Consider the following 15,370-nt stretch of genomic DNA (forward strand, 5'->3'; position numbering starts at 1 on the left):
AAATAGCAATCAGATGCTACTGAATACGTGCTAGTTAGTGATACTGTATTACACAGATTTAAGCTCAGATCTTCAGTTGATCTGTGTCCCCTGGCTCCTTTTTTTCTTAGCAGCAGGGAGACACTTGTACAATACCAAGTACTATTGCTGTAGTGTCTGTGCACCGGTAGACTCATGTGAAGCTTAAACCTGTAATGACTGTAGGAAAAGGCCTTTAGTAAACTGTGGAAACACTTCAGAAGTGTTTAAGATTTCGTGATCAGCTGGAGTCATTCTAGAGATATGTGTTTTGCGATCAAGGAAGAGATTTCACAGTCCTTGACAAGACTAAATACTTTTCCTTGGTTGAAGCCCCAGACTTCATATAATCATAGGATCACTCAGGTTGGAGGGTAAGCCAGGAGGTCATCTAGTTCAACCCCTTGCATAAACCATACTGAGCGCTGGTCCCAGTTTCCTAGGACTTTGTCCACCTGAGTCCTCACTAACAGATGAAAACCTCCACTCTTTGGCATTTTAAAATTCTTCTACAGTTACACATCCATCTCTTTCTGTTGCATTGTAGAACTGCTCAATCACATTGTCTAGTGACAATGTCTCCATTGTCTCACTGATGTTTGCTGGATGTGTGATAATGTAACACACTCATAATCCGTCATATATCCTGATACAGCATATTTTTTGATTCTTTTATCAGCATGGACTACACATACAGCTTTTTCAGTAGTTCTTGTTGTTACATCTAGCTAGAGCATGTGTTACTGAAGTTTTTAAGAGAAGTGTCACCACAGAGCTACTGAAGGTAATGGTTAAGCAGCAGAGCTAGAGTTTGCTTCAGTATTGGGTTTTTGACAACACCAGTCTTCTCTGCAGATGCAGAGAAAGTATTTCTTCCTGTTATTCATTAGTTTCGTTCAATAACTATTTCATTCACACAGAATGAAGATAAATCAATTCACTGAGAAACCAACTGGAAGTTAAAAAGTAGGAAAGCTGGTTTTCCTCCTCCTCACCTGCGAATAACAGTGAGATGTGGGAGGATAATATTTACTGCCTCTAAAATCTTGTAGGGCATGGTGAAGAGAAACAATAAATCTGATTTTACTTACTAAAGAAAACATTTAATTTGTTCACTATGTCAGATTTAAATACATAGTTGTTGTTTTAAGCTTTTCTTTATACGTGCAACACATTTAAAGTAAGTTCATGTATTTAGTTAAAACAGTTTAAAATTCTGCTTGGACGAATTTTAGCATATCCAAGCCTATCACCAGGCATGATAATTATCTATCAGAAATAAAATAAATTCACCATTTCATTCACCATTCTCTAGTATAATAAAAAGTGAGGAGTATAGAAAAAAAAACATGGTTTTATTTCTTTAGGAAAAGTGTTTGCCATTCTTACTTGGTTTTGGCCCTTAGAAGTGTGGTTACGTTCCAGAATACTACAGAGTCCTTTTTTCTGCCTGTGGTTGACTGGGTGGTTGCATTCTGTGTGATGTTTTTGCAACGCTCATCTGGCAGCAATGCCTTAGGCCTTATTTCTCTGCAGTTTTCTTCAGCAGGGGCTTCATCCAAAAATCGGAAGTTGTGCAGAAGGTAGCAGTCTGCTTACTAAGTGTATCTTGCTACAAATAAATTACTTTTGTTTTTGTTTTGTACAGTACATTTTGTTTTGTACAGTAGCATTTCCTGTATTTTTTTCAGGCTGAATTTGAAGCGCTGGTTTGAGTTACAAAGTAGTAAATTGCTGTGGAGTTGCCTGCTTTGCTCTTGGTTGCTCCTCCTGTGCTATTATGCAACAGTGACGTTAACAGATGTACTATTCTGCCTTCTTAAGAAATGGCCACTGATACAGAACATCTCAGTTGTGAATCTTACTGCTCTCTTTGATCTGAGTAAATATGTTGACAAATGAGGAAAATCTCTTTTATTAGTGCTTTAAAAAAGATTACCATTAAGAACAATAACGAAATTAAGAACAAGGAAGCACACTATTGTTTTTAAGGACTGAGATGGATTTTATTAAACGTAGCCAGCCAGTCTCTGCTTTACAATTTTCTGTTGGTTTTAAAAAAAACCTGTAGCTTGACAGAAATATTACAGTATACAATCAATTTATGCTGCCAGGTTGTGTACAATAATACCATTAAATAGGATGGTGTCGTAGTTCAGCCCCGATCGGACCAGACTACGCAGTCTCTCTCTCACTCCCCCCACCTTCCGAGAGAACAGGGGGAGAAAATATAAGGAAAAACGACTCGAGGTTTGAGATAAGGACAGGGAGAAATCCTTAAAGTTACCGTCATGGGCAAAACAGACTCGACTTGGGGAAAACTATTCATTTATTACTACAAACAGCAGGATAATGAGACAGAGAACAAGATAACCCCCACCCCTCACTCTTCCCAAGCTTAACATTATCTCTACTACCTCCCCCTCCCTGAGCGGCACGGCGGGGGGGAAAGGGAATGGGGGTCGTGGTCAGTTCATCACGCGTTGTTTTACGCCACTGCTTCATGGTTGGGGGAAGAACTCCTCACATTCCTCCCCTGCTCCAGCGTGGGGTCCCTCCCACGGGCCACAGTCCTTCGTGGAACTGCTCCGGCGTGGGTCATCTCTTCCACGGGTGCAGTCTCTCCAGAACAGCTGTCCCAGCGGGCCCTCCACGGGCCACAGCTGCCTTCAGGCATCCACCTCCCCCGGTATGGGGTCCTTCACGGGCTCCAAGTGGATCTCTGCTCCTCCGTGGACCTCCATGGGCTGCAGGGGGACAACCTGCTCCACCATGGTCGTCACCACAGGCTGCAGGGGAATCTTGGCCAGGAGCCGCATTACTCCTCCCCCTCCTTCTGAACTGACCTTGGTGTCTGCAGCCGTTCCTCACAACAGGCTGGTAGGTGTCTCTCAGGATCTTTTTTTACATCTTATTCACTTCTCATCTCCTCTCCACTTCTTGCAGCCGGGCTGGACCAAGTCGGGCCCAGTCGGCTGCCTGGCGAGAGGCCAGAGGGTGAGGCCTGCAAGGCCCATGAGGCCTGCGCCTCCCCCTCTGCGCCTCTGCCCCCGCTCAGCTTCTTCACATCTTCTCTCCTCTCTTTTTTTCTGTTTTCCCATTCTTAAATACGTTATCGCAGAGGCGTTATCACGGGACATTCTGCTACCAATCGGCTCGGCCTTGGCCAGCAGCGGGTCCGCCCTAGGCCTGGCCAAGTCCCCTGAACAAAGGGGAGCGACTTCTAGCAGTTTCCTACAGAAGCTACCACCTTAGGCCCCCCCTCACTAAACAAAACCACGACAGATGGTTTATAACAGTTCCATGTAAACCCCTGTTTCTGTGTGACATTTAGAATCATGTAAATAAGAGATGGATAAAAAACAAGTAGATCATCTCTTTGATCCCTTATCAGTTTCAAGTTTCTCTAAAAGATGACAAAGGTCTGATAATACCAAAGAGAAAGTCCCCGTCTGAAGCTGACTGTCTTTGCATCTGCTTGCATAATAAATGCAGATTGTCTAAGTGCTATAAAGTGAAAGCAAGCCTAGAGTGAAGTATGTGAGATCCTTTCGGATTCCTGAAGTAGTTGTTTAGAGAGGTGGGGTCCCTCTAATACTCTCTCCGTATTCAGACTGAAAACCTGGGAAGTAAGAACAGCAAAAAACAAAATAAGGGTGGGGAAATGTCTGTAGAGAGACAGTTATAATGCTGTAGTAATACTGTGAGATGCAGATTGATGAATTTTTCTAAACTAAAGACACTCACAATATGGAAGTCGTTATATGATGATTTACCTTGTAGTGTACAAGATTGGTAAATGCTTAATTAAAATGTGTGGCCTTCTTTTCTGCTGTAGATTTTTTGCACTTGCTTTTCAAATTGATTATGTATTGATGTGCTGACCTTATCTTGGCATTGATACAAATGTTGTAACTATAGACATGGAATTCCTGAAGTTTATAGTTTTATATTAATGATAATCCTACTGTATTGTGATACTAGATAATATTTTGCTTTTAAGTGAAATACATGTTTTGGCTACATCCATAGCTGGATAAACACTGCCTTTTCAAAAGAAAACCCTTCCTAGCGCAACATAATGTGCTTGCATTTTGTTCAGTGCATGTGTGCAGAGTAGTGATTGGATGCCAAGCCTTTCATAAATTAAAGCAGTATTTAATTTGTATTCTCCTCCAAAAGATTAGCTAATACTATTTAATATAAAGACAAACTGTGATATTTTAACTTGGAATCAATGTGCATTTTCTGGGTTATTGTTTTGTTTCAGTGTTCTCCTCTCAAAAGAGGATGTTTTCCTACCCATACTAGGCTAGCCATACTGGTTGTATGTTTTAGTACAGGTTTTTAATGGGTTTATTAACCGATATTAAGCCACTTAAAAGCCATTAGTTTTCTAACTTGGATATTTTGGAAGCAGATATGAGCAATGCCTTCACTGAGTCAAATAAAATTTCATGGTCCTCATAAAAACAATTACTGTGTTGTAACTGCTAGTACACTAAGTACTCAATTCTTTGAAATGTTATACTAATTTTGACCGCACTGTGGATGCACATCTGGTCACTACATACGTAAGGAAAACCATTTATCAGAGAACTAGTTCCAGTAGAGTAAGTTAACACCCTTACTTCTCTAAGCACACAGCTGTGTGGATACCACAAGAGATCACTGCTGAGTAGTATCTCATTAGAATGAATGTCATCAGCTACATTTTCCGGTAAGTATTACTCTTCCTAAATTTACATCAGATCTAGTAACTAAGTGCAATTAACCGATGGAAGAATTAACAAATATAATTTGTATGATCCATATAGTCATTTCACAGTTGTCTGTCTTCAAAACTTTTTTGAAGTAGATGGAAGACATTGCTTGAACTATGATGGAGTGGACCTTTGCAGTCAAAAGGCTAGGCACCCAGCCAGTTTGTAATTCAGTGATACACAATACGTTATCTGTTTTGACAGTCTTCATGGTTAAATAGCCTGGCTTTTGTAATACCTAACTATGTTTATAAATAGAAATGAAGAAGTCAAATGATCCAGTCTTGATAGCAGAATAAAATAGAGCTTTGGATATGCCCAGAGCTTACACGTACCACTTCTCTTCAGTGGAGTGGGAAGAACAAGGTAAACTGATCGAGTCAAGTGGAACTTGAAAAAACCTCTGACATGTGTTTTCCTTGAGGTTTCAATAATACATGAAGAAATGTGATATATTTGAGCTCTGCAGTGAGGCCTGTAAAATATCTTGGTTTTCTGACCAAGAAAAACAGTTCTTTTAAAAGCAAAATGGTAGACTGAGCATTCACAAAGAGCTGCACTTAGAATAGTGGCTCTCCAGTTTGCATGTTGTATGGAGAAGGAGTATGGGTCAGAAGGAAGTAGTCTTGGTTTCCGGTTCCTATTTCTTGCTCCAGATAAAGTATTTTAGCAAATAGATTTTCCCTGTGAAATCTAGGCAAAGGGATGGAACCTCAATATAAGCCTCCAAAGACATCTGGAGGCTCTCTCCTACACTAGCACAATTTAACAAGAAGGGTGGATGGACATCCTGTCCTTTGGCATTATCAGTGATATTTGTTTTCTTGAAATCAGGAATTATTCTTTAAGCTCATTTTGGGTTGAAATGAGTGTAGAAGGTGCATCCCTTAGCAAGTAATATACATACTTTGATGTCACGTAAAAGTTGATACCAAGAATTTGTCTTTTCCTTCCATCATGTGTTACAGTAAGCAGTCTTGAGAGGTAAGGGCTGATTCCTTAAACACCTAGCCCCTATTCAGGTTTCCAGCTGTAAGCACCAGTCTCACACAAGGAACTAACTGAAGAGACTTTAGTGCTGCATGTTATGTGCCTTGCAGGAGAGAGGTGGGATTCCAGACATACTCCTTTCCTTACTATACCCAGTTATTTTTTGTTTAAATATCACCCCATTTTATGGTCTGCTCCTTGGAAATTGAGTGTTGTGTGAGAGCTGTGATTTCCACTTTGGGAGCCAAGTGTCTAAAAACCCTGTGCAGTGTTACATCTGAACCTCATGGTGGATACAGGCCTAATCCAAACCAAGCTTTCCCAAATGCATGAGGAACAGCTGCATGTGGTGGCCCTCAGGCAGCATCCAGGTTGGACTCATCTCAACTCTCTGTCGAGTACTTGACCCTGCTATCATGACAGGAGGGCAGAGGAGTCCAGACTCCCGTTCAGGCTGTGTCACATGAAGTTTGTAACACCTCTCTGAGCCAGGATTCCTGGCTGATCCAAAGCTAGAGGTTGTACGCAACCTGGTCTCACTGTTAGTCAGAACTGAATGTCTCAGGACAGGCATGCCGACAGAGCTGATCAGCAGCTCTACTTTGACAGTCTGGTGTGAAGTTTCATGTTGCATGGTCACAGATGGTCTGAACAGGAGAGGTCCTTGTTCCATTGCAGGGATGTCTGTGCATAGTGCTGCAATGGACTACAGCCAGATTATAAATAAACTGGTATGGCCCAGAAACCACCAACATTTATGAACATTTTCTGTGTAACCAGCATTTCTGTGTTGTGAGGAACAGGGCAGGATACTGGAATGCCCTTATTTACTAAGTATTTTGCAAAAAGATTATGTATTCTACAAGTCAGAAGTATCTTACATAAAATCTGACAGCGTCATCAGATATGTTTACTTGGACCAATGCCCTTACACTCTGGGATAATGTTTTAAATCTGTGTGTGATTTCATTATGACCAGCTTACGTGGTGGTAGGCTCTTATTTTCTTAGAGACCATTCTAGTCCATGTTACACACACATTGGTTCAAGTGTTAGCTAAAGTGATTTATTTGGATGTTCTTCATGAAGTAACACTCTTGTGTTACTGTTGTCACTGTTGTGACAGTATGACCGATTTCTGTCCAGGTGGTGATAGGAGTCTCCATCATGAGTGTCCTTGTAACAGCATTTGCAGCTGGTTTGGATCAAACTGCCCAAACTGTGATTTGGTGAATTCTTGTCATCCAGTTGGCCTGCGGTCCCATGTCGACACTCCAGTGCATGTATGATGAGTTTTTAGTTAAAGTCATCTTCACTATGTGCAAAAAATTGCCCTATCCAGTGATAAACATATCTAAATAGATAAATAGTGTCTATTGTTTCACCATTTACTTCATGCGTGCAAAGCAGGACTCGCCTGGGTTGTTCCTCGGGCTGCCAGAGTCTGCCTGCCTCCCCAGTCCCTGTCATGCAGTTGATTGTCTTGTTAACACGAACTGGGACTGCCTGGGGAGTTCTTCTATCGATCCCTCAGTTCTCTCGTGGAGCTGGGACTGCCCGGGGTGGGTTCCTGTAGCCATCAGTCAATTATCTCAACAGAAACTAGCTGGGGAGTTCCCGGGACTGCCCAGGGAGTTCCTACTGATGACTCAGCACACCGAGCATGTGCCTGGGCACAGCCCTTGTCCCCAGCTGCATTACGATTACAGCTGTAGTGTTAATGCGGAGTGCATGTGAACGCACCTACCTGGTGCATGGAGGCGTTAGCGTTGGAGTATTAAGAGGTTTAGTAGAGGACAGGTGATACTTGGGCATTTCCTGATGTGATTGCCCAGGTGACCAGTAGGCTATGTCCCTTGATAGTTACAAGTCCTTTTTTTTTTTTTTTTTTTTTTTTTGTGCTGGGCTACCACATCTGCAGGCTGGTACTTGCAAAGTGCTTTTCCTGCCATGGCGAATCCAAATGACCATGTGTTATTTGAGGTGTTATTTGAGCCTCCTGTCTCTAGGAAGGAAGGTCAGCTTATTATTGAACTTGTGGTGTTTACTGCTTAAAAATTATATTTACTGTTTGTCAGCCGGTGTGCAATGGCCTGATGGACAGCATCTAAATCTGACGAGTTTGGAACCTGGTGTGATGCCAGGTAGCCGTTGTTAAACAGCTTCCCATAACATGTAGGGGCATGTACATTTCAACTTCCTTCCAGTTAATCTCTTTTTTTCCTTTTGCAAGTGAAGTGAAAAGTAGTGAGCAAAACAGCAATACATTACACAACAATGTCTGAAAGACTAGTTTAGAAACTCAAGAAACAGTTAAATGTTGGTTAGAGTAAGAAAGAGTGAGAGAGGTTTGAGCTGTGTCTGCTTTCACGAGCACATAAGGTAAGGTAGTGCTCCACACTTTCCTTTTTCAGGCCCCTCTCTCCAAAGACAGTCTCCAGGTAGCAGATGGGATGGTTGTGTTTCTTCTGCCCAGTGCCCAGTCCTGTGGGGATGCTGGGAAGCAAAGTGTGCACCAGACTGATCTTGCAGCTCCTCAAACTTATTCATACAGAGCAGCACAAGTGATGGAAAAATGTAAAAGATTTATTCAGTGCTAGTGTTGCTCAAAATCAGTATTTGCGGTTATGAACTAAGGTCAGTGAAGGTGGCAATGGTATAACAGACAAGCTCTCTAAGGCTGTTATGTTTCAGATCCTGGTAACTCTAGTTGGTTTGCACAAATAGATCAGCTAGTCAGAATTAGAGTATCTAACCATTGGAAAACTTTGAAGGACACAGTAAAGCAAACAAGGTCTTTTAAAACTGTGATCAATATGAGCTGCATAAAAGGAAAAGTATTTTTGTTTATGCTAACAGTGGTATGGCTGTGTTTGGAGGGAATGAAAAGGTCTGTGCTGTGTCCCTGAGAAAATGGGGAGGGTTTCTCTAGTAAGCAGTGGAAATAGCTTTCACTGTAAGAGCAGGTGCAGGTGCGTGGAAAAGGGCCTGATTTAATGTCTAGAGAGCTGCCTAGGAATCGGGGCACCTGAGTTCATCCCCTGGGTCCTTCTTCTGCCTTGCTGCCTGACCTTGGCCATCTGACTTCTCCCTGCCTCGCTTTCACCAACAGACAATCAGGAAACAAATCCTTAATTTTCATTGAGATTTATTTCTGAGAAAGACAATGAAAGCAGGGAAGTGTTATCATCTGGGATTGAAATGCCACACACCTACTGAACGCTCAGCCCCCCTTGTATTATTTACTTTAAATGTAATTAGCTTACATCAGGGTTTTTCCCATGTTTTCTTTAGAGATGCAAGATCATGAGAACTTCATTTTTTTTTTCCTCCTGAAATACAACTCTCTGTAACACACAATGCCTTGCTTGAAATGTTGTGTAAAGAATAGTCTTGTTTATGAGGACAGTACAACAGGTTAGATCACCTTTCACTGAATCACATGCTTTATAATTAATATACAAAATTATGTCCTCTCTTTTTTTCAAGTGGAGCTTTAATAGCAACATCCTTTGCTGTGGTCTAATTACAGAACATCCTTATTTTAGTAATAACTTTGTTTATGTATATACTTTACCTGCCCCTCATAAATTATCCTTCAGCTGCTGCAGCAGTGAGCCGAGGAAGAACAATTGCTTTAAGCAAAAGCTGAAGATCACCGTGATTGAAGACTAGAGCTATTTTTCACAATGTGGGTTTGCAACTGCCTTTGTATGTTGTTGGTAGTTTGGATGAATGAAGAGGTGGCATAAAGCCCTCAATGTTTCCTTCCCTCTCTCTCCCTGGAGAGAGGGAGAATTGCCCAACTGAGACAATATCACTTAATATCATTTACCTTACTGAACTGGTGTGCAGAGTCACTCATTACTACTTTCACAGTGCTCAGGAAACAGACGGATTAAAACCTTTTCTCTCCTACAGCCATGGTAGGGCAGCACTGACGCTGCTGTGTCTCAGAAGATTGTAGTGACTTTCTCATTTGCTTTTCCAGCTCTGTCACCATGTTGCAGATACATCAATCATGGCCTTTTCTAAATTCAGCAATTTAGAAGGCAGCTGTTACCTTATTTATTAAAAAGAGAAGAAATAAAAAGCAAAACCAGTCACTCTCAGTGTGAAAAACTTCCATGTAGTTTTGTGGTCAAATTTGGTCTGCCAAAATTGCTTCCCTCTAGTGGTTTTCAAGCTGTATTTCTAAACATAAAAACATTGGTGCAATGCAGAAGTTTCTGAATTTTTAAGAAAGCCATTTCTTTGAGAAAACTCTGTACTTAATCAAATGTAATTTCTTTTTGGGTTAATTAACTTACAAAGTGCTAGGGACTTTCCAGTCTTCGGAAACCCTATCCTAAAGCTCAGTTTAGCACAGACAGCTGCAGAACAAGTCTTAGCTTCTTAGATAGCTGTCCCAAACATTGTCTAGAGAGCTGCCATTCCTGCCTGGTTGACTGCAAGGCCACTGCTGCAGAGAGCATACCAATCGTGCTGAAATGTGTAAAATTAGCATTTAAACCAAAATAATGACATAACCTTCTATGCAGTGTATAATCCTAATAAGATTAAGCTTTAGCAAAGAAAAACATAAAAGATATAACCTAATAAAATAATAATATATTCAGAATAAACTGTATTACACATGTTTGCTGAATGAATTATATAAGTTTAATGAAATTACACTGTTGTATAGGCAGGATACAATGAGTAGTAATGGCAGCTTTTCTATACACGATGCAAGAGAGTAAGGAATAAGATGGGGATTATTAGAAAATGAGTTTAGTCAAAACAATTTAAAATCAAAAAGATAAAGATAGAATTAGAATAATAATTTCTTAAATGCTGCAACCATGAGCTCACTGATTCTTTGAGTGTATTAGCTAAGATCAAAGTAAGATATCCAGACATCTGTATCTCGAAAGTATGCAGAAAATACCTGTAGATTTTAGAGGAGGAAGGAAGACTGAGTTGGCACGATGCTGGAGAGGAATGACATAGCTAAAAAGAATGCGAAAGATTTAAGAAAATTGAACACTTTTTCAAAATATGGTAAAATTTTTGTTCATACTGTGTTATTATATTCTGTATTTGTCCATTCCATATCTTCATCCGATACGTGGTAGTGGATTCCACGCTGGTAGCACTTCTGAGCCAGATGGCATACACTCTGTCATGCTGAGATCATGTTGGAAATGTCATCTATGCAACACAGCTGAGATATAGTAGCACTTCAAAATGAATTTCTCAATTGTTGTCTGCTACAGTAACATTTTTGTTGGGGGTGTTTTACCCATGTAAAAAGAATAACTAAATATGCTTTTTTTTCCTTTAAAAATTAAAGCGTTTCTAAATATTGTTGATAGTTTACCAAATTTCAGTTTAGCTTGTTGTAGTAAGGAATAATGTATTTGTCCTTATAGAAGTACTAAAAATATTAAGCAAACTGCTTTTCAAACAATTTTAGCACAACCACATTACCTCCTCAAGAACTGTGCTGCATGTGTTTGAGAACCATTGTGAGACAGTCAAGACTCTTGTTAAGACAGAATGGTCTGAAACTCAACCTATCCTGTAAATGTAACACAGTAAGGGTTTTTCCTGGGTTAACTGGAGGGAAGATGGGAAGAGAAAGGAAGAGGTACAGGCAGAATATGAGAGATTGTAAAATCTGAAATACATGAGAAATTACAACTTTCAGCAATTTAATTTTGCATGCTGGTAGAGCTAAACTTTCATCTTCCTGTGGAAAGCCATGGGTTGTCTTAAGTTGACATGAGTGTTGCTTGGTGAGTTGGGTTATGTCTGTCCCCCACCTGTGGGCTAGTGGCCCATCCTCAAGGACGTGCCCAGTGTCTGGGGCTGGGCCTGCTCCTGTGCCCCTGGCTGCCCTGCTTCTGACTGGGGGTGGGATGGGCCCTGGCTGCGCCTGCCACACTGCTCTCAGCCCCCAGGCATCAGCCAGGCCTCTCTGACACCCTAGCATTAATTAGTTTTCCTAGAATATGGGTTAGATTTGCGTACTCTTAAGTCTCTTTCCTAACTGCAGTCCTAGCTTTAAACAGTGGCAACTTACCTGGTAAGTGAGGTACAGGTACCTAATACATGCATGTATACACACACATGTGCGCATGTACTTCCTGTGCAAACGCGGCATTTTGGAATGTGTAAGAGTTACTTAATTTTCCATGCTCTTTTGTTATTTCTTGCTGGTTTCATGAGTGTTACTCTCATGTTTTATTCTGGCAGTGCTGTCTACTTGCTAGCCTACTCAGATGCCTGATTTCATAGAGGAGTACATTAAATAATTTGCAAGTGCTGTTAATCTTGAAAATGATAACTGGAGGACAGTGAATTATCCATTTTCAAAGGCAGATAGAGGGAAAAATGCCCATGCACAGACTTTTCCAGTTCTTCATCTCTGAGCTGTAAGGAGTGCTTCTGATTATGAGAGTGAGCTTGGAGGAGGATGAGTCCATGGGTAATGAAATCCTGGATTCAGTGAATTCAGAGTAGTGACAGAATTTCCATTGACCTCATTTGTGCAGAGGTTTTGTCTGCTCTGTGGAGCCCACAGTACGAGAGAGAAGGGAGTCTCCATGCCCTGGAGAAAGGTTTATGAGGAGATATATTTTCTGTCTGACTCTTAAGTCAAGCCAGAGGGAGTATGGGGAGGCCATTAGCTGCTATCATGCAGTGAGCACCTTGTGGAAAAACTGTCCTACTGAAGCAAGTGTTTTGTTTTTTTTTTTTGTAGGAGACAGACATGTACTATTAGTTTATTTTATTCTAATTGTTCAGAAGGAACAATCTTTTCTGATATATAATCTGAATAGATCTCACTGTCTGAGAAGGTTTCTGGGCTGCTCTGTTTCATCTTCTGTTCATAGCTGTGTTCTCCTGCAGCAACTTAACAAATATTTTCTCTGCTCAGAGTTTTGTATTACAAAATACCTGTAGATTGCCATTTCCATTACTTGTCATTATGTTATCACAGGGTACTGTAGGGGTCAGCAATAAGTTAGTATTTTATATCCATTTTAATTATTTTCTTGGTTTTCATACTCTGCTTACAAGTTTCTGCTTTTATCACTGTTACATGTTATAAGGAAGATATGGCTGTTTTCTGTCAAATTTGTATCTGTCATTTTCTAAATCACTGTTTTCCTTCAAACTCTAGTTAGAAACAAAATTGGAAGATATTCCCGCTGAAGTACTGTTACTGCTTACATTTCCAAGGGAAAAAAAAAAAGAAATCAACTGTTTGTTTAACATCTTGGGGATGTTTCATGTATAGATTCACCACCTGCAGATTTTCAAAAGGTCCTTGTTTTGGAAATGTGATCCTAAATCTGAGGTAACAACACCAGGGACTTTGGAGAATATTGTTTAGAGGGAGTTTCTACTCCCTTGCTGTGAACTTTCACATCTGTTAGGCAGCATTCACACTGAGGAGCATGGACTTAAAAAATTGTTTCATACCATAAACCACCAGTAGCTGCATGCTACACTTTTCCTATGCCAGACCCACAAAGGACGTAAATCGTTACTGGCTCTGGCTGTTCAGTTTGTGCTGCTGAGGCTCATGCAGCTCTGGAGGTCCTCAGTCTACTCCTAAATGTTGATAGGTGTTAGAATAGTTTTCTTTCACATTCTAGAAAGGAAAGGAAATATTAGAGTGAATGTATGTACATTATATGAAGAAGCTGGAACTCTTCCTTCCTGAACATTATACGATTTTTTCATTGGCTCGAAATCGCCTCAATAAATATGTAATTTTCTCTTTCCTATATGGATTTTTATTTGTTAATCTTTTTGTAGAATAGTTTACTTCATACCTACTCTCTGAAATCTTTGGGTACTTTCATTCCCTTTAGGACTTTTCAGTTATTCCCAATATCATTGTATTTTCCCTTGAAGCAGTATGTTCGTTACAGGATAATGGGGAGAGAAGTTGTTCGGTTTGTCATTGATTAGTGGATGTACAATCTCAATTCCCTTGGAAAGTGGGCGTGTGATTGTTTGAGTCTGTGTTTCTTTGGAGAGAGACCATTTCAGGGAATTGCAGTTAGAGCTGCAAACAATCCATTAGTCACTCGTCCAAGCCCTGCCAGCGTAATACTGTTCCCTGCAGTACGTTATTGAATGTTTTGTCCAATATCGGTTTGAGTGACTCAAGCCATGAGGCTTCCACCACTTCCTCTGAGAAACTATTTCATGGTCTGACAGAGCTCACTGTTAGGAAATATTTCCTGGTACTCAGCCTAAACTTTTTAACACCCAGATTGATCTCATTACTATTAGGTATACTTTTTTTTCCTGGTCTAGTCTTAAATCTTTTTCCTTCTTTGGCATTCACACTCTTGAGTGAATGGTAGATGGTATTATATCTCCTCTTAAGTCAAGCAAATGCATAATTAGTTCTTTTATTCCTTCTCTCCAAATAGGCCATCTGTTTGATGGAAAACAGGGCTGAGTATGGGAGGTTTTTTTTCTCCTTAGTGCTCGTTTCAGACAAATAATATGAAAAAAAATGCGTTAGGAGTTAATGTGATTATATAGCTCCAAGGAGCCCCAACTTTTATATAAAATATTTTTCAGAAATTATGCAGAAGATCTTAACTTTACTAGGCAGTTATTTGAAGTAGTAATACCTTTTTCTAGCACAATAAAGAGCTGTAGCACCAGTAGTCTGTCGCATTTCATGGCTTCAGGGAGTGTTTTGTAATGTTGCTTAATCTATTTATCAAGCAAATTATATGTAGCTACAGCCTGCAGAGGGGAGAGCAATGACAGCAGAATTGCAAGCAGATCCAGGGGCCATTTGAACGTCTGTCATTCACAGCTTTACAGCCAGAGTTTACAAGTATTTTGGTTGTATAAGGAATGCTGAGGAAAGGAATGTACTTTAATCCATCCAACCATTACACATCTCTGGACTTTTTTCTAGTAGCCAACCTCTATTTGATATTATCTTCCTTCCTTCCTTCCTTCCTTCCTTCCTTCCTTCCTTCCTTCCTTCCTTCCTTCCTTCCTTCCTTCCTCCCTCCCTCCCTCCCTCCCCCCCTCCCTCCCTCCCCCCCCCCCCCAGGTGGTTCTTTACATTACTTGTTGTAATCTAAATTCTGCAAAGATGGATGCATATAATAAATTATATTCTGCAAAATCTAGGTATGTGCTCTTCTTTTTTCTTATGGATGGTCTGCTGCTTAGTCAGAGATTTCCAGTCAGAGGAACACTTAGATTTACAGATAAGGCTTCTAAACTAGTACTCCATGCTGGCTTTGAAAAACATGTACTTTTAAGCATATGTTTATGTTTTTTATGAATCATTGTGCAATTCGGGAACCAAGCCCATATTTTGTTAATTTTTTACCTGAGATTACCTGATGCGAATGGGTTTGTGACCTGGGCTGCCAGCTTGAGGAGTAAACAAGCTGCATGCACTTCCTCTGAACTGTATGAGAAAGGATACGCAGGTCCTCAGGCAAGAGCATTCCTGAGCTAACTTATTACAATTTTGCTAAGCTAATTAAGGGAGAAAAATGCAGTGGTCAAACTAAGATCAAGTCAAGTTTGAACCAAATCAGTGGGTTCAGCTGATTAAAC

At 40.5% G+C, this 15,370-nt stretch overlaps 1 protein-coding gene across 1 annotated transcript in view; it reads left to right on the forward strand.

Moving 5' to 3' along the window:
• AIG1 (androgen induced 1) overlaps positions 1-15,370 on the forward strand; it is a 127,778-nt gene that overhangs the window by 21,421 nt on the left and 90,987 nt on the right. The window lies entirely within an intron of this gene.

The sequence above is a fragment of the Chlamydotis macqueenii genome, chromosome 3 (assembly GCF_036417535.1).
Source record: "Chlamydotis macqueenii isolate bChlMac1 chromosome 3, bChlMac1.mat, whole genome shotgun sequence".
Taxonomy (NCBI): domain Eukaryota; kingdom Metazoa; phylum Chordata; class Aves; order Otidiformes; family Otididae; genus Chlamydotis; species Chlamydotis macqueenii.